This window comes from Paramormyrops kingsleyae, chromosome 9 (assembly GCF_048594095.1).
Source record: "Paramormyrops kingsleyae isolate MSU_618 chromosome 9, PKINGS_0.4, whole genome shotgun sequence".
NCBI lineage: Eukaryota > Metazoa > Chordata > Actinopteri > Osteoglossiformes > Mormyridae > Paramormyrops > Paramormyrops kingsleyae.
The window spans coordinates 2,414,660-2,437,866 of NC_132805.1; the positions used below are offsets into that span (position 1 = coordinate 2,414,660).

Below are 23,207 nucleotides of genomic sequence, written 5' to 3' on the forward strand. Positions count from 1 at the left end.
GTGCATTAATTTGTTAATATCTACCAAGTACATTAATATTTGTGTCTATGCCCATTCCTCCATGTTCACGCTTAAACTCTTACATTAACTTATTTCTCAATGGCAGTTGTGTTCCAATCACGGAATGTTCGACATCAGGACGTCCAATCAGCCTTGCCCTCTGGAAGGTAATGTATTCCCACGGGCCACATGCCTAACAATGGACAAACATCCTATGTTTGAACATATAGTTGAGCTGCCAGTTGTGTCTATCTGTACAATTGTGGAGTGAAACACTGTGCCAAGCAGAGTAACCCTTTCAATAATGTTCAAGATTCTTAACCCCAACTGCCCCAGGACTGCTAATCAGTAGCTGTAACTGCTCTCTGGCATCAAACTTTCCTCACTTGTATATCTGATAAATAAATGTAAAGAATCATACCAAATTATACTGTATGCGTGTGTATAAACTATGAATGCATGCATTTTGTAACATTACCCTGAGGTGTGTCCTGGGATCACACTGATATGCGTGTGCATGATATATGCCAATCTGTATGTATCTCTAAATACTGAAAAAAAAGCCATGTAACTTCTTTGTATAATAGCTGAAGCATTAACAGACATTAATGCCTTTTAAGTCTGTTTGTGGGGAATTCCCAGTGTCAGCTTGGCCCTCCTTTTGGGGGCAGCCTGTGGCTCGGCGAGCCAGCTTTCTGTGAAGGTCACCAGTTTGAGCCCAGTTTGAGCCCAGTTTGAGCACCGCAGTCGTGTCTTTGGGCCCTTGAGCGAGACATATGTCTAAACAACACAATTTCCCCCAAACTGGCTGTGTGGCAGCGAAAACTATTTCTGCATTCCATTGAGTGTGTGATTAGAAATATGTAATAAGTCTAAGGATCAGGTTAACAGACTGAAATCAAGGTCAAAACCTTTTTTTTTTCACGAAATCAAGTTCGTGAAGTAGTGTATTTACATAACAAGTGTGTGAGTGTAAAAATCCGCAAACACACCAGACATCCCCTTTTCCAGGAAAGGATGCGCGTGCAAATCATGCTGAATGGCAAGTGCAAACACACAGCTTCAGCTGTAGCCAGTGATCTTTCCGGAACACACTGGGTCTGGTGCAGAGATACTTAAGCAGACGCCATAACATTTATAAATGTAGAAAGTAAATTAGAGTAAGCTAATTAGCACTCACCTGATAAAAAAAAACATGCAACAGGTAAATGCTAGAAAGATTAATTTATTTACATTCGAGAGCTGTGCTAGAACAATTAAATAGTTTTTCGCTCACCATTTCCCAGAATTCCCCACTGCACTTTCACTACGCCACCCTGCCCTTCCTGGCTATTTCAGGCCACAGGGCGTCAGTATCGTGATGATTTTATGCTGACGGCTGCACATCTCGCCTGCCCTCCGTACAGGGCCTGTAATCAATGGATTTTGCACAGTCATGTAAAGGACATTAACCTTCACTGCCCCCATTCTGTCTCTCACACTGGAGTCTTGGGTCACAAGCTGAGTCACTGCACAAGGGGTCACTCGTCGCTCATCACCATCTCTCACGCAGCATAGGGGTGCAGACAAAGTTACCACCAGACCACCAGCTTCTATACAGACCCGCAAATTACATATAAATAATTAAAATGAAGTAAAAATGCTGCACTTAAGGCCATAACACCATCTTTCCTTGAGACGCCACTCTTACAAAGTGCACAAAATCATGCTCATTTCCTCAGTGTCCTCAGAAAGCAGACACCTAATCCATGTCAGGAGGAACACTGTGATGTCGGAGGGGAACACGAGACACTCAGCCTGCCTGGACCTCCAAGGTTTCCTCCTGACACAACAACACGCTTTCTTTTCACACAAAGTTAGCATCTCTCAGGCTGGGCTCCAGGTTGGCATTGGAATCTTCAAGGCTTTTTCCTGCTCTTCTCCATTGGCTGCTTTTGCTCTCTCTGCTCAGTTTCTTTTTTCCCATTCAGTCCATCCATCTCTTTATTCTCCAACAGCAACACAGGCGCTAAAGCCAACCGCCCGCATGCATTCTATCTGCAACACTGCTGCATTAGTATGTTAAACATGCCAGAGCCCTCCATGTTGAAAATGCCAATGTATAAGATTTTTAATAATTAAAAGCTGAAGCAAAGGGCTTTATCACCACATTCATTTTCAAGGAGAAATAGTGTTAAATGCTCCGCTAATGGGAAACACACAAACGCTAACCTTGCACAGCGGGAGAGTGAAAAGAGGGACACTCTGCTGACTGGAGTTGAGCACACTTGAGAAAGGAGAGTTAGCCTTCAGCAGGCAGCGTGAGGTCAGCCCTATACGGTGGGGCCCTGTGAGATGCATGAATTACGTGAACTGCCTCTCTAATGGGAAGTGGTGAGGATGCTGAAATACAGCACTTTGGAGTGCCGAGGAACAAAACTTTCCCAACCGACGCATTCTTACGGTCAAAAAGTCCTCATCTGGTATAAATACCTTTGACGTAAAAAAAAAATAATAATAGTGTCAAAGAATTGAATGAATGTCATCTCATTGAACTCTCATGTGTGTATTGTGTGTGAGTAACCTTTTCTGTTTACACTTGGTTTTAAAAGGCATCTTGGATCGGATCGCAAGCAGACGGCGCTAAATACTAAGTCTAAATGACCACCAAGATACACTGCGATCCGATCACTCAATCCACTTGCCGAGTTGGTCAGGGACGCACTTGACAACCTGTCTTTTGTAGCGTAAATGCAAATGTGCCCTATTGCATCCCTGACAATGAGAATAACTGCATGTCTGCTGGACACCTTGGAGATGCATGACAGACACAGATGTAAACAGTGATGTGACAGACACAGGTGTAAAGAGTGATGTGACAGACACAGGTGTAAAGAGTGATGTGACAGACACAGATGTAAACAGTGATGTGACAGACACAGGTGTAAACAGTGATGTGACAGACACAGGTGTAAACAGTGATGTGACAGACACAGGTGTAAACAGTGATGTGACAGACACAGGTGTAAAGAGTGATGTGACAGACACAGGTGTAAAGAGTGATGTGACAGGCACAGATGTAAACAGTGATGTGACAGACACAGGTGTAAACAGTGATGTGACAGACACAGGTGTAAAGAGTGATGTGACAGACACAGGTGTAAAGAGTGATGTGACAGACACAGGTGTAAACAGTGATGTGTCTCAGCTCTCTACTTATGATCCATTCACCCAAGATGCATTTTAAAACCAAGTGTGAACAGAGTCTGATTTACACCCCTCATGGTTTTAAATCAATGAGGCGGGAAGAACTTTGTTTTGTACTTAGATGAGTTTTCTTTTTGTACAAGGAAAATGTATTACAATGTTATTTTAATAATGAATTTGCTGGACTGGCCAAAAAAAATTTTAACCGGAGAAGCTCATATTATTGTAATCTAGTTTATAATTTATGTTACCATTTAAATAACTCAAAGCCACAATCCCATTTCTATTTAAGCAGCATTTCCTAGTGCTCCATTGCCGATGCTGGGTATGTATGTAGCGGAAAAAGACCTTATAGCTTAGATTAGTGTAGACAGTACATTTCCTTTGTGTACACAAGATGGCTCCGCCACTTGCAGGACTGAAATATATCAAAGCCTTCGATAAATGACACTAGCGGCAATAGCCCAGCAGCCAGCGTCTATGAGAAACCAAGCAAATCAGTTTTACAAGGGGCTATTTACAGAGCCATAGCCCTTCACTGAGCCATAGCCCTTCACTACCATGTGTGAAGTAGCAAAGCTTCCCTCCTTCCTGTTTTAATGGCATCCAGATGGGGGATCAGCAACCTGCCTCAGTGGACCAGGTGTGAGTGCATGAGCTCTGTTAGGGGCTCCGAGCCAAAAAAACTAGCATAGTCCAAGCAGCTCCCGCCCAGTCGGGTTTTGGGTCGTCTTAGCAACAGAACACTACAGAACATCAGTCCCGAAAGCTGCATTGTTGTATTAATGAGCTAACAAGCATTACTTTGATGATGCAGTACGTCAGCACCTCAGGCCGAAAGAACATGGCAGTTTGAAGCTGCTTCACCTGCTCTCTGCTCATCTGCCAGGCAGCGTGAGGGAGAGCTGCACTGCAGACAGGAGTATCATTAATACCACAGAAAAAAAACACTATTTCTTCATAAATGGACAAGTTATTAATTCTTAAATGCTGAACCAAGTCTATACAGTCCAGATGCACATAGCAACTAGGAGACCTCAGCTTTTGTAAAACTGTAATTCAATCCCTCAAATCATCAGAGAGCACCTCACTTTAAGGATAAAAGGAGATGTATAGTATTTCAAGCTGGTTTTTATGAAGGTTCTCTGCCTTCAGCTGGCTTTTGACCTTGATTCTAATGAAAGCGAATGATGTATCGAACATATAAGATGCCATTGTAAGTTCATACTGAGTAGTTTGTACTAATTACGAAATGCTATCATTGAGTAATTGAAATGTTTTTCCACCCTTTTCATATCCCTACTTAAAAATAATCATATTATATAGACTGGGATGTTGTAGGGGGGGGGGGGGGGTGATGGGTTGATGATTCCAAGGGTCCCTGAGTGACGTTCCAAAAATCTGGAATGCAATCGGATGTGTCTGGTTTGGGGGTCCATTGTGACAGACCTTCATGGGGCCCAAAATCTCAATCAGATACCCTGGATATTATTTTCCCAAAGCCAGACAAAAATTTGCAAGCACAATGAAGAACTCACTGATTTAGGCTGTTTCCACAGTATCACTGTCTTACAGTGCTTGTTCATCAATTAGGATTATAACAAGTTTCGCACATGCATTACTCAGATGTTGTTAATATACAGTCGCAGTTACAGAAAGACTCCATCCAGAAATAACCACTATATTGAACTTATTTAGTGCAAACATTTCATAAGTATTTCTTGCGGTTCTCAGTATTATCGCAGCTCTTAAAGGTGAGAAAATGTCTTTTAAAAAATCATTAAGAAAAGCGAAAAGCCCAATAATATCAAAAGCAATAGCGTGTGGAAATAGAAGTGAAAATTCATTCCTGTGGTGGTTTGTGTAATTGTGAAATGTGCCAGGCTCTGTGTTTCTCTACATCAATTGCCCGTACAATTTATTTACAAAGACACGGTTAAGAAAGACAAACTTTGGTAAACAGTCATCTTAGGGTAATTAGTAAATGAGATCTTGACAAATGAATTCTTTACAGATGTTGCTGGGACCATTTTTTCAGTCTGACAAGGGGAAACTCGATTTTATAAAAACCTGTAACCACAATCAAAATATATGATAAATGAATAATAATGTTTGTTATTATTTTTGGCATTTGGTCTTGGAGACCCTTAAAAATTTTACATTAAAAATGTTTGGATTTCAGAACCCTTAAAAATCAGTGTGATTTGTGTTTTCAATTTACAGACTTTTGGCTCATAAACACATCAGAAACACATTATGTTCATAAATCAAGGGATTGCTGTAAAATACGAGAACCAGACAATCAACCCCCAGAATTCCTTGTCTCTGGAAGGAGAGGCTCTCCCATCAACAGACACCAACCTTTTCTTCTTGCCTCCCCCACCCTGCCCCCCCCCCCCCCACAGAACACAGAAGAAGAACCCAAAGCCCCCTCCTTGCCAACCCCCATATGGTATTAGGGCAGCAGTCAGCCGACTTCAGAAATTAAGACCAGAAGTCTTATTTCCAGGATGTTTATTTCTTTACTGAACTGCACTGCCATCCTGAAAATAATCATTTTGAGATTATATTGCCTTTCAAGGGGTTTGTAGAGATTTGTTGTTCTGTTGGTTTATCTGGTCTGATGCTTTACAGCCATCTGGTTTGTATAACTGTGGACGCTGAGGAATACCATTTGATTGGGCGACTGCGACGTGCAGGATTCTCCGTACCAAAGGCATGGACCATCTTACCCATTTGAGGATTCATTTGCTCTCATAATATTACCCTTGGTTTGCCTTTGAAAGCCCTTTAAAAAATCTTGCAGCCACATAAAACAGGTTTTCAGGAATATGTTATACACATAAAAGAGAATATCACACAGAAGCCACACATGTACAGGGTTACTTTTTAAAAATAACATTTATTTAAAATAGATATATCGCACTACATGTGGTTTCTCGGCGACATATAAAATAGTTTATGGGGGGCGGAGCGGGGAATAAGGCAATAAATATTTCTGAATCAGTGCCCCTATGTGTGCTGTACACTTCCATTGTAAAACAAGCTAGATACACAGAATGGGGACTCAGTTTCACGTCCTGGGCATTAGGCCGCCCCCCCAGGAATGAGCTCCCGCCCACTTTGCCTGTTATAAAATATAATAATAGCTATGTATTCCTCAGCTTCCTAAAGTTATGCGTAATTATTGTGAGAAGAGGAATGTACCAAGCAGGGACATAGCGAGAAATTTAACCCCCCCACATCTGGCCCCCTGAATCACAGCTGGGCCCCCTGAATCTGCCAGCGTCTCCACGGTGCCCCGACACCCCCAGTACCTGTTGCTGCAGGCCGTCTCCTTAGGCGATAACAGTGCAGTACAAACAGCACGGATGCTTTTCCATGCTACCCACCCTTCTCCAGTCCGACCAGTGATCACACCACGGCGACCCTGGAATTTATCTGAATCCATCAGATGATGGTTATCCAGGGAAAATTTCCAGAAAATGTATCAGATACAGAAAATAAGCCAAGCTCTGTGCCTTCATGTGTCACACAGGGAAATCTCTGTCGTTTTTCCTGTTACTGCTCTCTCAGACAGCGCCTCCCACAAATCCCGCTGGCTGTTTGCAGAAGCCTCTACATAAACCTTCAATCACCAACCCCCCCCCCCCCCCCCACCACCACCACCACCACCCCCAGGATCAAACCTATTGATATGGTTGCTGGACCTCCAACAAAATTTATCTGTAGCTGCGGGAGGCCTGGTACAGGACACGTCTGGACGGACACACACACACACCTACACATATAACATGAGCAATTCACAGTTACCAGTAAGTCTGGGCCCTAATGGTGTATGAATGTTGGAAAATACCAGAACATCCAGTGGAACTTGACCAGAATGTGAGGAGAACCCTACACAAAGCTAGACCAGATCCAAATGTGTGTGTGTGTGTGTGAGTGTGTGTGTGTGTGTGTGTGTGAGTACAGCAGCACTGATGTCACCAAGCCATGCCGCTCCACTGGGCAGGTAAAGCTAAACACCGTCCCCGTCCTCCTGCGACCCGATGAGCCATAACCCTTTTCTTCCTGTTCCTCCTTTATGCTGCATGACCCAGTTTGTACTCCTCCCCACTGCAGAGCTCCTCTCCCTTCAGGAATGTTAACGCGGGTTATTCCCCCTACCCCCCCACGTGTCCGCGGAGACCCGTCAACACCCCCCGAGAGCTCTGTGAAGAAGCGAGCGACTGCGGGGGAGGGTATTTACTGCTTCAGTATTGAAGCGATCACTCTGACGGGAAAATGCGACGGGGACGAAGCAGGCCTTTGCAACAAGGCCAGATAATTAGCTGCAGGCTGAGTCAATTAAATAGCTTTCATCTTTTCAATCATTCCGCCATCTTTTGTAGCTCATTTAATCTCACCAGAGACAAGCACCAGCAGGAAGATCACAACAATGCAGTCGATATGTGGTGGTTATTTTTTTTTGTAAAGACTTTAATTTCAATCGATCAGCAGACTCATCTATTTTTACTCACTTTTTGCACACGCTATTCAGATTTTTTTAAAGTACGGATGATAAATATTTTTGATAACAAAGTGATGAGGATTGGGACCGAACTCTGATGTTTTACGTTGTCCCGCGCTGATAAAACAGCGTAAACCATCAGACTTCGGACCGGACCTTAATTTCAGGCAGTCCCCGGGTTAATATCGTCCAACTTACGGACAATTCGTACTTATGAACGGGCTGCCATTAAGCTGTGAAAACATCGCGCAGATTCATCAGCTCGAGGTACAGTGCAGTACCATATATGGTCACTTTTATTATTACTGCATTGCTATTATTATCATATACTGTATTATTATTTTTCCAACTTACCTACAAATTCGGTATAAAGACAAATTTATAAAGACGATATAAGGAACGGATCTCGGTCATAACTTGGGGACGGCCTGTATTTTGTGCTTTGTGGTGTCTAGGAAACATTGATATCCACCCTGTGAGTAGGTAGAGTGCAATGTTTGTCTTTTTTCCTGGGCTAAGATTAAGGACAAGCCTAAGTTAAATTTAGCTAAGCTACTCCATTGAGAAAATCTTAGTCTTAGCATTATCTAAAACACAAGTCATTCAGTTATTCTAATACAGAGATCTCTACCTATCCATGCTGTTCAGTTGAGATAATTGGCCATATTAGGGTAGACCCTAGATTCACACACATGTACAATCACACAAGAGGAATTTGGACACACCCCCATGTGAGAAGAAGTCAAAGGATTCGGAGGTAACCCCTTGTTAACATGGGGAGAAAATGCAAGCTCCAATTTTCAACCCATGTCCTTGAAGGCCTCAATTCTACCCACAGTACCAATGGATGACTGCATTGTTTTAAACTTTAGCAGTGACATATCTCAATACTCAGTGTCCCCACACAACATGGTAGAGTATACCACATCTCTTTTAAGAAACACATAAAAGGATTTCGTAAACATTTTGTACCAATGAACCAGTTCATGCTTAAGGTATAATCTCTCTGGCTGTTTTGGGATTTCACACTCTGCTACCAGTAGGAGAGATTTGACAATGTTGGATGTGTTGTATTTGTAACATGTGAGACCAAAACCAGACATCTTTGTACATCTTAATTCCAGTGTCAAGAGGCTGAACTTCATAGAGCTTACAGAGGGGCACAGTGGTGCAGTGATTAGCACTGTCGCCTCACACCTCTAGGACGAGGATTTAGGTCTTCGCCATGACTCCGTGTGTGGAGTCTGCAGGTTCTCCCCGTGTCATTCCGGGGTTTCCTCCTGGTACTCCAGTTTCCCCTCACAGTCCACAAACATGCTTAACTGGAGTTGCTAAAGTGGTGAGTCTGCCCTGCACTGGGTTGGCTCCCCATGCTGGGTCATTCCCTACCTTGTGCCCATAACGTCCAGGAAAGGCTCCAGACCCCCGCAACCATGAATAGGACAAGTGGGTATAGAAAACGGATGGATATTTATCAGAACCTTAAAGAAAACCAACCTGAAAGACCTCAGCTTTGGCACAAAGGCAAGAACATTTTAGGGAGGATTTATCCCTCTTAAAATTTACCAGAGTAAGTGCGCAGTTTTATGTTTAAAGGATTATAACACCATCCATCCTTCCATCCAACTATCCAGCTGCCAGTGCCTTATCCAGATACAGGATCTCAGGGAATATTCCGGATGGAAAAATTATAAATCTTTATAAGAGCATATATTCGAAAGGCATGGTCCATAAGCAGTAAGTCATTGACTAAGTAATTGATATCACTGTTAACCACAGTGCAGGACAAGAACTTATCATTCCTTACTGTCGTCTTACTGCACAAGCAAGTCTTCTGGTATCTGGTACACTGGGAGCCAGACGAAATCCTAGCGTTATGTAAATACCGGAGATAATGTGCTTTGCAACACAGTCCATACTTTTTTCCAGCTCTGCCTGTTCATAGCTCACAGGTGCAGATGGATTTACGCTGTCGGGCGTGTCGCGATTTTTACACATTTCAAAATAATAATAATAATCACAGGGTGAACGGACTTGCAGGGCACCATTCGACACAGAAAATATTAATGGCTGACTTTCCGTCACTTTCAAAAGTATTTAGTCATTAGAAAGAATAACTTTAAAATGCTGTTCCGCTAGCAGTATGTCACATGACAGAGCTGCCTGTGTAATCAAACAGGGTAAGAGCTGGGCTGTGTGCACGGGCCCCAAATCAATAAAAGCTATCGAAAATACCTATGAGTGGGAGTAATAAAAGGGGGAAGATCTGTGGCTCACTTTACGAAGCCACTTTATGTCAGACTAGTGTTGTAAAATAGGTGTTCGTTGCGATTGAACAACAGCGGCAAGACGCGGAGGAAACGGCGAAACTACAAAAGCAGGAAGTGGCTTTTAATGATCGCCGATATAAAATATTAATCTCGCTTCAATCAAACAAGTCACTTCTCTTCTGACCACCAAAGCAGGAGATCCAAGGGATAGCAAAGTGCCTTTCAAGAGAAAAAAAAGAAAAACAGACCGCGATCCTGATCAATGGCAAGGAACAGGTGGTGGAAACAGACCCAACACCTTGTCCTAAGGCCGTCACCTATCAACACCGACCGCTTCTTACATGTACATTAATGGATGTTTATGAAGTAGCATTTTAACTCCTGAGGTTGCACATTCAAATCAAGCTCTAGCTCTATGTGAACGTAGCTGCTATCTTCTTACATATCTGCTGGCCACCAGATTCTCTCACCGCCCAAAAAACACGCAGTTCCGGCGGCTGGAAATTGCCCGAAGAGTGATTAAGTGTGTTAACACCCTGCTATGAGCTGCCATCCTGCCCCAGGTGCCCCCTGCCCGTGCTCCTCCTGATTGGCCTGCTGAAGATGAGTGGATGTGTACACCATCGCCATCACAGGTGTTTATTAATCGACCTTGTGCTGGAAGCGGCGTTTTGTCACATCAGGCTTTGTCAGGTGATGATGTGGAACCCTGCCTCCGTACTTGACATAAGCAAATGGAAAAAAAGACCAGAGAGGGCACCGGTAAGCTTCATTATATGCCTCAGTGCTTCCATCTGCCCCGACTCCAGGAAGGGAAAATCGTTCACAGCAACCGATATCTGCTGGAGCTTCATGGAGATGTGGTTGCAAGTCTGGACTACGAGTTACCACACACAAATGAAAGATAGAGACACGATCCCGGAACACCACTGAACAATCATCTTTGAGAAAGCACCTTTAAGACACATCCATCTTCCACACCAGCTAACCCCAGGTGGCATGTGACACAAAGCGGGGCTACGCCTCACGCACACGTGACACAAGGCGGGGCTACGCCTCACGCACACGTGACACAAGGCGGGGCTACGCCCCACACACACACATAACACAAGGCGAGGCCACATGAGATGGGAGAGGCTTTGCAAACATACACACACAATGAAGCCGGGGCTCAATCTCCCTATCTTGGAGCCAGTGGTTGCTACCCCTGAGCCACCATACTAACCACTTAGAATAAAGATCATGTGTATTTACTGCTTATATGGAAAGAAAATGACTGAGAATACTTTGCTGTTAGGTTGAAGGAGCTGTATACATAACTGACTGTTTTGTGTTTTGTGCGAAACATACTAAAGAGAGAAGGGGGCTATTCTGCCTTCATAATAGAAGACACACCAGGCTCTCTGTCTCACTTAGAGGGTAATCTTTTCATACACAGATAAATCGGTGCATTTTTTGTATCCTAGCTGCTGGCAAACCATCCTTCCTGGACGCCATCATTCTTTTTTAAGGAGATGTGTAATACATCATCCCTAGAACCGCGAGGGTGGGGTCTTCTGGGAAACATCTGTCCACACATAGGCCAGGATTGAGTGTCGTGGGCAGACTGAGGCGCGGAGGTGCGGAGGTTTGCTGCAGGTGCGAGCTGACGGATGGACCTCCGACAGACTGTGCTCCACAGTACCATCACTCATCTTTGAGTTGAGTGTTGCAAGATTTAGCCTAGCGTTTACAGGCCACATCTCACACCCCTGTCCAATTTAGCCATGTAAGCTGTTGTATTGATTATTCCCCTACATTTTCTGTCTTTTTATGTTAGATATGCTATATTTTCTGAGGTACATGATTTATGTATGCTTGTTGAATACCCTTTTTTCAAGGATGCTTCAGAAAACTCCATCTCCATTGAAGTGGTAATATCTCCAGGAGACTTCTGTGTTACACAACTGACCCAGCTAATGAACACCATGGAGCAGTTGCATGTATTTTAAAAACCTAGAAAAGGACCCATCCATCTATTCATCTTCCAACTGTTTATCCAGTTCAGCGTCACAGTGAAGGCAGAGGAACAGAGCATGTAACGTGAACTTATGTATTTTTAAGAAGTGGCACTTTCTAAGGATTTGGTTGTATATAGTAGTGTATGGCTACGTTGGTTAGAATGCTGTGCTTGGAATCAGAAGGTCACTGGTTTGATTCCCTGTGATTTCACTATAGGGTCCTTGAGAATGGTCTTTAACCATCATTTACAGTCCACTGTAAATGTAAAGTGTTTCCCCTCATTAGCTTTTGAACAAAACAAAGGATCCAGAGTCACTGCCTTCCCCGTTTAATTGCGACCTTTCCGTGTTGACAAAAGCCACTAGACACCTCGAGAAACGCGTCTTGCCTGCGGCAATATCACAGTCACGCACGCGGCTTTGAATAAAACATCTAAGCCCGAAGAACGAACTGACAGTCACCCCCACGCCAGGCAGCGTCTGCATCTAAGCTGCGTCAGATACGCTGAAGCGCCAATTCTCCGCTTTCATCCGCATCATCACAAAGCGGAGATCGCACCCCGGCCTTTTGGTAGGGAATACTCAGGGTGGTCTCAGCCTCGGCTTCTTTACACCCATTTGCCTTTTTCTCAGGATTTCTCGTGCAGAATACTGCTTACAAAAGTTCAAACTGAAAACACACATTTGGTCTTTATCTTCTTATTTATTCGTCTCATTTAACAGTAATTATGGGATCGCCAGAATGGGACAACTGGTTAAATCGTTACCCAAAATGCAACTGTGACTTAATCCTTGTTCCTAAAAATCCTATTGCCATTTTCAATAAGCGTCAGAAACTTTTAGTTGAGCAAAAGGAGTTTTTTCTGTTTTTGTGTTCTTTTTTTCAGTCTCACACATGCAGCCCATTATAGACCAGCCCAAACCCTCCAGGCATTTGGTATATTTTTAGTGTAATAAATTAATTTGTTTGTTAATGTGCAGAAGCACAGAAGACCAACCTTGAAAAAGCGACTTGCATACAGTGTACACAGATAATTTTTCACTTTTAATGTGGTTCAGTTTGAAACTTATAATGACATAATACCTCTTACATAAGCAGTCAGACTGAAAAAAGCCATACTGTGTTCCAAGAAAGGAAATTAAAAATTGGCACATCTCTCAGTGGCAATTTGCATGGTAATCAAGGACAATTTGGAATTATAATTCTCAATTTGAAAAGGATTTATTTGACCTTTTTTTACTTGCGAACAAGAGATGAACTACATTCATTGAACTCTCATCAGTGTCATTTTAAAATATATAACTTGAGTAAAGAGAAGTGAAGGGAAGCTGAAATCAATGAGACAGATGGATGGAAAAACAGCAGATGAGTAGAAGAATCAATGCATATATAGGTGTGTGTGTGTGTGTTTGTATATATAATTACACACACACACACATTTGTGTGTGTCTCTCTTCAAATATCTGAGAAATATTTATTCTTAAGCTTATAGCTTATATTGTAGTGCTTAGGAAAATCATGTAGGAAATAACAATGATTCAGGCACATAATAATAAACAAATGAATCAAATTTAATTCCTCTTTAAATTCAACCTCTGTTAATAAATAGCAACTCCCTGGACATTAATCATTTGCTAGAGAAAGACCCACTCTGGAACAGATAAAGGTGTATTTGAATTAAAGAGCTCTCTTGTGGGGTAATTTCATTACACAAAGGATACTTCTGCTGCACTTACCTTATCTCCTCTCCGCTTTGTCTCTGCAGTCCCAAAAGTTCAATAAACCAAACCAACTGCAGGAAATGTGTGTAACAGAAGTAGAGAACTGTAATAGTGGTTTTATTCCAGGAGCGATCTAGCTCACTAAAAACAGAACATCTTACCATGACTGCATGCAGAAAGACCATTTGTTGTCACTAGGGCTCAATTGCCAAAGAGATTCTATGGCGAAAAAATGTATACGGTATTCTGCTCAGCGTGTGTATATTTTTAAATGAGGAGAATTTCCAATTGAAGGTGCCCAGAATTGTGAATATGTTTAAACTATAGCAGAATTTGAGGCAGATGACAAAAAAAATGTAATTAAATTGTCACAGTGTGTAACTAAACCTAAGTAAAACAATTTAGCTCAAGGGGAAAAAATCAATTGGTGAACACAATATGTTTTCCAGTTTCAGTAAGCTCAGCACCCAGAGAATGTTCAATTAAATCAATTATTGACATAATTATTTACCCCAATGCCTTAGAGCTCCTGGTGGCACAGCGGGTGGCATGTTGCTTCACGCCTCTAGGACCAGGGTTTGAATCTCTGACCAGGAGGGGTGTTCTGTGAATGCAGTTAGTTGTGTTACCTTAAGGTAGAAGTCATGATTGTCCAAAAAGCATTTAGATAAGGAGAAATCCTACTGGATAATCATGTGTTACCTTAAGGTAGAAGTCGGATGATTGTCCAATAAGCATTTAGGTGAGGAGAAATCCTACTGGATAATCATGTGTTACCTTAAGGTAGAAGTCGGATGATTGTCCAATAAGCATTTAGGTGAGGAGAAATCCTACTGGATAGTCATGTGTTACCTTAAGGTAGAAGTCGGATGATTGTCCAATAAGCATTTAGGTGAGGAGAATTCCTACTGGATAGTCATGTGTTACCTTAAGGTAGAAGTCGGATGATTGTCCAATAAGCATTTAGGTGAGGAGAATTCCTACTGGATAGTCATGTGTTACCTTAAGGTAGAAGTCGGATGATTGTCCAATAAGCATTTAGGTAAGGAGAATCCCTACTGGACAGTCATGCCAATCCTTGGTTTCATGTGTGTGTAGTTTGCATGATGTCACTGTGGGGTTCCTTCTGGGTTCTCCAGTTTCCCCCCACACTCCAAACACAGGCAAAAGTGAATTGCCAAATTGTCTGTGTGAATGCCGTGTGAGTGTGCCCTGCGATGTGATTGGTGCCCCATCCTGGGTTGTGCCCAGAGCTTCTGTGATAGGCTATGGGACACCATTTCCCTGTATTGAACAAGCGGGTACAGAACATGAACGGATGGCTTTAGAGAACAAAAAAAAATTGAAATATCCTGCTGCTGCAAGAACAGAATCAAACATTCATACATTAATGTAATTTACTCATTATTATTTTTTTATTTCACCAGAATGCAAAGGAATTGGATTTGCTCATGATAGTTTGTTTTGTATATGAGTAATAACCAGGGGGGTGTTCCACAAGCAGGATTTCTCAGTTAGCTGGGTTAACTTAGAACTTATGTTTGTCCAATAAGAATGCTCCTTACCTAAACTCTCATTGGACAATCATGACGTCTATCTTAAGTTAACCCAGCTAACAAAGAAATCCTGCTTTGTGTAAGACGTCCTGGTTGTAGAGCTACAAGGTGATTTCTTTGATGCTGCAAGAAAAGCCTGAGAAGTGAAAGACTCTCATCTTTATGTTGTGATAATCTTGAGTTAATCGAAAAAGCCTCAACCTCTAGCTATTCAGTTCAGGTCAAGGGTGTACTTTGCATTTAAGAGAGGTTTTCATGCCTATGAATTTATGACAAATGATTTTCTGAGACTCTGGATTTATAATATGACCGAGACCTTTGTCATTCACTTTATTTTATGTATCTTTCAATGGGAAAATACAGAACTATATACTATACACATTTCGGTTCAGAGTGTTAATCTTTTCCAAGAAGATACATTGTACTTTGTGATGGGTCGGCCCCCATCCCGGATCGCTCCCTGCCTTGTGCCCAAAGCCTCCAGGATATACTTCTGACCCCCCGAGACCCTGAACAGGATAAACGCTTACAGAAAATGGATGGATGAATAGATGGATACATTGATATATTATTTTGCTATATCTTGCTCAGGGCTCTTCATGCATGGTGCCTTGATTTGTGAATGGATTGAAGGTTCTATACCATGTTCTTTGTTGGGAAAAAACCTGACAGATAATTATTTCAGGCATTAATTATATTTATATAATTATATCCTTTTGATTTACATTGACCTCATTATTTATTGTCATATTTTTGAGAGGCTGCATATTAAATAAATATATATCAGTTACCATTACTAATTTGCTATACTTTAATTTAAAAGGTGAAAATCCAGTTCACCTGTAATACATTAGTGATAATTCCTCAGTTCAGCGTTCAGTGGCTGGTCAGTGAATGGCATGAGATTTCAGCAGAATACCCTACTGGTCTGGTCTGTTTATCAGTGTTTGTTTTGTTTGTTGGAGTATATTTTTGTCCGCATGACATGTTCAGTTGCTCATTGTTGAAGCTGTTAAAAAAAACGTTTGGTGTGTCTCTGTGGAAACTCCATGTTTGCCTGCCAGGTTGATAGAAACATTACGTGAAATACAGAGCCACGAGATATCTCACTGTCTTTCTGCTGAACTAAAGACTAAACCATCTGTCTTCCAAAAACACACATCTAATGCAGGGTCACAGTGAGCCTGGATAATTTCCCAGGAATAATTAATAAAATAAGTCATGTACGTTTTATTTATTTAGCAGATAGTACCTACATTTATTTGAAAGTAGGGTCAGTCAGTCCATGGAGCAATTGGGGGGTTAAGGGCCTTGCTAAGGGGCTCAACGATAAAATCAATCTGCCAGCCTTGGCATTGGAACCAACAACCTTCTGACCACAGATAGAGTCCTAACCAACTAAGCCACACACTGCCCCCAAACATACATACATACCCCGTGAACCTGATCAGGATATACAGTTGGAAGATGGATGGATGGATGGATGGAAAGGTGCTTTGGGAAATGTGCGCAGTAGTTGACAGAATCCAAAAAATACCCGTAGCTTGAATTAAAACTAACTTAATTAAATGGATATCGGCTCCTGATGAAGAATTGCCAAACTTATTGAGAATACTCCGTTAGTTCCCATCACCAGAAGTAGTGTGCAATGTAAATGCTGATTACCCATAACGAGATAAAATCAATCCAGACACCTAAGCAAACTCATAAGCCAAAGTAATGAAGTTCATACTGATAGATATTTTGTAGGATCCAAGCTACAGTAATAATATTTTGATGTATATACTTCAAACTTTCATCCACCCATTAGTCTTCTGAAATCTCTTATCTAGAGTCATGGTGAGCCCGGAGGCAATCCCAGGAGGCAGTAAGATCTGCGATACCGGCCAATCACAGTGCGCACACACAGACAATTACACACCAAGGGCGGTTTGGAGAACTGCATGTTTTTGGATGGTGGGAGGGCAGCAGACACCTGGAACTTGTTTAGAGGAAGTGGGTCAAAGCAACTAGAACAGACGGGGCCAAGACATCTGATTGGTTGGTCCCACCCCCTCTAGTTGCTTGAACCCACCTCCTCTACGATTTGATTGGTTATCTCTCTGAACCAATCATTGTTCCTTCTGCCCTGAGAACATTTTTGTGTAAGTGAAACTACCATGAGCTATGTGGAGTAGACTTGAATAGCATGGGGAGAACAAATGCAGGTAGGATTCAAGCCCACACTCCCCTGGGAGTGTCAGGCTATAATGCCACCCACTGAGCCTCTGTGGCACCCAAAACATTTCAAATCACATCAAAAAAAAAATAAAAAATGGTTATCCTTCCCCATCCTACCAGCAACGTTTTGGATTCGTATCAAGTTAGCAAGCTCCGTGGCACGGAAAGGAAGCCTCACGAACACACTCGCACAATGCAGAATGTACTTGTGAAAGCAGAAAATAAAAGAAAGCGTCAGATTGCCGGCGAATGTTTCAATTCACTGCACACAGTGTTGGCTTAAACCTAAGCAGTTAAAAATGGGAAATAATGGAGCACAAATGGTGCAGCTTCTCTGCAGCTTCACGCCAAACATAAAACTCAGGGCTGTAATTAACTCCCCTCCCCGCACTTTCAGCTTATTTTTAAATTTATATATGCTACTTCTTTTATGCTGGGATTGAGTTATTTTCAAAGAAACCTCACAGAAATTCACATCAAGAACTTACATTGAGATCTCCAGTGGCTCCTAAAATGCCCCAACCAAGCTGACGTGAATGTTACCGTGACTGTGAACTCAAAATGTGAATTCAAAGATCAGGACAGGAGAGGAAGGAGAAATGAATGAACAAAGTGGGTCAGCTTAAGGCATAAAATGCAGCGTGTCTTTAAAGAAAAGCTTCTCTTCTATTATTTATAAACGCCCAGTCATACCTGTCTTGGTTTTCCTTTCTCAGGTAATCCAGTGAACACTGGTGGAAGCATTTAACTGATATACACGATTACAGAGGTTCAATGGTTAGTGAGGCAGCCTCAGACCAGCAGGTTGTGGGTTTGATACCCACCCAAGCTGTGTGTGTCAGGAGTTTGCATGTCCTCCATGTGTTTGCACAGACTCCTCCTGCAGTTCAAAAACATATGGTTGTATGAACTTGTATATCTAACCTGTCTGTGGTTTGTGAGACGTTGGGACCTATGATGGACTGGCATTCAGTGATGGTGTTTAGAGCCAGTTTGGGCTCTGTGCCTTGAAGCCTGCCAGTCTGAGTCCCATCTTCAGCAGAATAGCCACATGAAACGAAAGGATCATTTATTTTCCATTTGCATGTATAGGTACACTGGAACGCTTGGGGAGGAATAAGGGCCTTGCTGAAGGGCTCAACGAAGATGTGACGTTCCTACTGAGACTCAAACCAATGACCTGCTCAGAGGCACAGAGACTTAACCCACTGAGCCACACACTGCCCCCCATCACCGTTGGGCCCTTGAACGAGGCCTTTAACCCCCCCCCCCACCCGAAAAATGCTCCAGGGCTGCTGAATAAATGCTTGACCCAGACCTCTGACCTCAAGCTTTGCTCTCACCTGTACATGGGTGAGAGTCTAACAGCAGAGGACAATGGGGCATGCAAAAAAGAAAGAATTCATGTGGAATTGTGCAAATAAAGCATTGCTTCTTTTCCTTTTTTCTTGTTCACACCCAGAGTCCCCTTCAGCCCCCTCTGTCCTGGGACAGGCTCCAGGATTGGCACACAGCTCAGGAAGACGGATGAATGGAGTGTTGCATGCTATGTGCAATTAAATTGATATAAGTTTTAAGATGTCACTGGCTAACTAATTTAGCTTTGTTTAAAGATACTGAAGAAGTGAATTAGTCATTTATCACATTCCTCATGTGGCCATTAACTCACCCAGACATAATGACGGTCACGGTCACGTTTTAATGGTTATTCCAGTGTATGTCAAAAAAAATATGCAGCGCTAAATGCTAAATTCACCATGCGCACCCATAATGAATTACTGTATCTTATTACACCACAAGCAATTATTGGTGTTGATGGGATCCTCATGAATCAGGCTAGAACTTCAGCAGAGGCAACATTAACATTCAGATTAAGACAAAAACATTTTCTGTGAATCCAGTCACATTCACTGATCCAGTTACGATTGAAAACAGAAAATAATTAAGGGAACAATTTAATTACTCCGTATGTGCGTGTGTGTGTGTGTGTGTGTGGTGTTTAAATTGCATTTCACTCCAACACTGTTGCTCTCTTACGTATTTCAGTAGACTCAGCTTGTGGGCTTTTAGTCTCATATGAATTTTATTTTTAAGTGCTGCTATTGGTTATTACAATGACTTCCCCTCAAGTCTTTTCCTTGCAACTGCAGTTTTCATCTCAAGACAAGCTCTCATCGTTAGCTAGGGGCTACAGAGCGACACGGTAACAAAGGGCTTCGCTTCTGTGTCCTTACGGAGTCAGCTCTCCAAAACCCTTAATAGCCTAATTTGCTTCTGATTGAAGCTCTGTAAAGCGATCACTCTGATCGACCGTCGCCGTCTATGGACACACATGCTAATGGACCACCCGTCTCAGAGATATTTCATAAAAGAGGGATAAAGGAACCTATTTAAATGCCATTTTCATGCACAACGATAATCTTTTGAGTCTGACCTGCTTTTGCTACATAATTTCCCATGGCCAACCAGCTTCCCCTCCATTACTTCCTGTCCAATAGCTGGATTCATACTCAGTGTGAATGTACCAATAGGAGTTCAGCAAATAACAGCGCGGGGAAAACCTGTTGATAGTAGAATTAGTCTCTGCTATTGTATTACAGGAGCTTTGCTTCAGGAAGACCAGTTTTCCCACCCACAGCTTTCTTTAGATATTGTCTAGTGCAAAAAGGACTTCAAACCCAGTCTGTCACAGACAGTGAGCACAACCCCACAGCCAAAATATGTTGCAATCCCACAGTCACTCTCCTCTCGATGGTTGCCTAGACAACAAACTTGTCTTTAACTCGTGTCTTCAGACATTCTCTGCATCCCAACGATACCTGGACAAGACTTGGTGACAGAAGAAGCATGGACAGAGGATGGCTAATCATTGCAATTTATCCACAAAGGGCTCCAGTGTTACAAGCATCTTGCGGAGACGACCAGGCAAAGGCACAGTTTTGTGATATTCCCCTGTTTGTTTTTCTCTTTGATTCAGGCTGCCCATTATCCCCTGAACTGACATCCAGTTATTGAAAGGATGACAGACAACTTTCAGACACATGTTAGTACAGTGACCTTATGCTATCAGCACTGGATGCGAGTCCACAGAATTCCAGAGAGGCAGCCTGCAGAGTTAGCCATGCAGGACACATGACAGATAAGGAATGCTGCAAGGAACGCAGAAGCCCTTTGTGGCCACCTGTGCTAAGTGCCAGAGCACCACCTTGTGGTGAAGTTTGAAAGGCAGTCATTTTCTGGCGGGAGACGCACCGTGAGAATGCAAAGCTTGAAAAACCCCCTACTGGGCCAAATAAATAAAGCGAATCACAAATCCAGTGCTCTCTTCCAGAGATGCCGTGGGAGATCTGTGTCAATGCTATCATAATAAACATATACGTCTAATCTGAAGGTCATATGTGAAGCAGATTTCCAGTTGTTTAGATTTACTTTTCAGGCTTTATATGCATATATGTCAACGTTTCGACATAAGGAGGCAGCTGTTTCACTGCACTCTGGTGGGTAACTGATCAGCTGTATTTTGGCCATGTCTAATACGGTATTGAGGAAAAGGGTGAAAGGAGGAAAGCAGTCTTGCAGTGTGAGAATAAGCGATACTACAGAACAGGGGGTTTGGGGGGCATGTGATGGGCAATTTACAGCTCTGACAGTGACCGCCAAGAAAAGGCGGTCTGTTACATACCCTGAGCTCGGATGTTGGGGTGGCAGCGCTTACCCATCGATGGGCACTAGGCACTCTCATGTGACAGCATCGTGCCACGCTGGTAGCTGGCACGACACGTTTTCACACCCACGGCGTCCCACATCCTGCATCGACGAGATAGGTATTCCATTTTAATGCCTGACTTTCAAGCACATGAGGGGCATGTGCACTAGACAGTAATCCAGTGAGCATGCTGCCTTCTCAGTGACCCCCAGAGGCTCAGATGGTGACACTGACCCCACAAAAAAGGCTTGAGGCGGAAACCAGGTTTAGGCCAAAGGTCTCCTGACCTCCCAATAAAAATAATGACTTTTAAAGGAGCTGGGAACTACTTGGAATCTGAGAGATGCCAATTAGCCTAACTGCATGTCTTTGGACTGTGGCAGGAAACCTACGTGATACAGGGAGAATAAGCTCCACACACACACACACACACACACACACACACACACACACACACACAGAACAGGGGTCAGATCTGACCCCTAAGCCCTCAAGGGGAGATGCAGTGGAGCTTCCTACTGAACCACTATGCTGTCCACATGCATAGATATTAAGTATAATTTATAAATAAGGATAAGTCCTGTTTCTTGAAAATCCCAAAACATTTATTTTTTTCAGATTTTGTGATAATGCTGCCTATTGCAATCATTCTGCAGATTTTAATGCAAAAAGTGACTTCCACGTGAAGTCATACAGGGCATCTCTTGATATGACCAGTTCTTGCAAATTTGTAATAACCATAGTATGTAACCGCAATGACGTAAAATCTACATTTAGCAGCATGAATTAATTTGAAAAGAATGCTTATTGCAATTTATCAATGGAAATAAATGTATATATGCAATATATATATTTATACTTAGTGACAAAAACAGTTAAGCACCCAGACGTGTGGAAATGAAATGAATCCGCACGTGGTGAAAGGTCATGTGACTGTATCACAATAATTATAATATCAGATCAAACAGCACACTGCTGGTCCCATGTCAGAAGGGTGTGCCCCCCCCGGGCCTGGATGCACGTGACGATACGGTGTGGAAGGAGTCGTACAGCCGTTGTATCCTCTCCTGCAGCAAGTCGGCCCACAGCCGTTGTAACTGGCCCTTGAGATACTGCACACTGGCACTGGGTCTGACTTGACGTCCAAGCTGATCCCACTCATGTTCGATTGGGGAAGATCGGGGGAACTGGCTGGCCACTGAAGGAGATGTCATGGGGTTCTGTAATGCTTGGCGCACAATATGACGATCCTCCCTTGGTGTGGTCTGTCTCGGGCGACCGGAACCTTCACGACATGTGTGGCTGCCCTCACGTGCCCATTGGTTCCAACATCGGGCGACTGTGACATCTGCATGCCCCATATGCCAGGCAGTTGCACGATACGACCAGCCGACCTCATGCAAACCCACAATGCCACCCCTATCAAACTCCGTCGAGTGCTGGTAATGCTGTCTAATGCTTCTACGAGGCATCCTCTGTGTCTGGTGACTAGAGCCGTCAGCTCCTTGCAAATGGAATCATTTACATGCCCATCACTGTTCTGCATGTGTACCGAAATGCATCCAAATTGCTTCTGGGTGTTTAACTTTTTTTGTCATTGAGTGTATTTGCAGCATTTGCATAACATTTTAACAAACTTAAACATTACTTTAATATCGCATTATCTATTCTGACTTGTTCACTTGGTGTTAACACAGTCACTCCAGCACAGCCACACTGCATACCCAGTGCAGGGTCACTGCATGCATCACACTCAGCATTGCTGAAACGTTATGTCATTATGCTGTGTAAATGTTTCCAAAAGTATATCTGTGAGATATAACTAGATTCACAGAGCTACAAATAACTTTTACATCCTCGGGCCAAAAAAAGCAGTATTTGTGCTTTATAAATGACAGCAGAGATTGAATGAGATACTAAGTGCACTTCTGTGGATTTTAAACAGCACTTTCCTACATCCAGCCTAAGGGATGACGATAAATCTGTTAAAGCTGTTTTTCCTGGATTTCTGGAACTCCGGTTTCTGCCGTCGTGCCG

The 23,207-nt window shown here is 42.8% G+C and overlaps 1 protein-coding gene across 2 annotated transcripts in view; it reads right to left on the reverse strand.

Moving 5' to 3' along the window:
* The window catches only part of znf385d (zinc finger protein 385D), a 64,792-nt gene that overhangs the window by 38,438 nt on the left and 3,147 nt on the right, over positions 1-23,207 (reverse strand). Inside the window, exon 1 of one of the 2 annotated variants that reach the window (XM_072716020.1) lies at positions 4,054-4,073. The exons of the other annotated variant lie outside the window; for it this stretch is intronic. The gene's annotated coding sequence lies outside the window, so the exon portion shown is untranslated. Of the gene's footprint in view, positions 1-4,053; positions 4,074-23,207 lie in introns of those variants that run through there. 2 annotated transcript variants of the gene reach the window in all.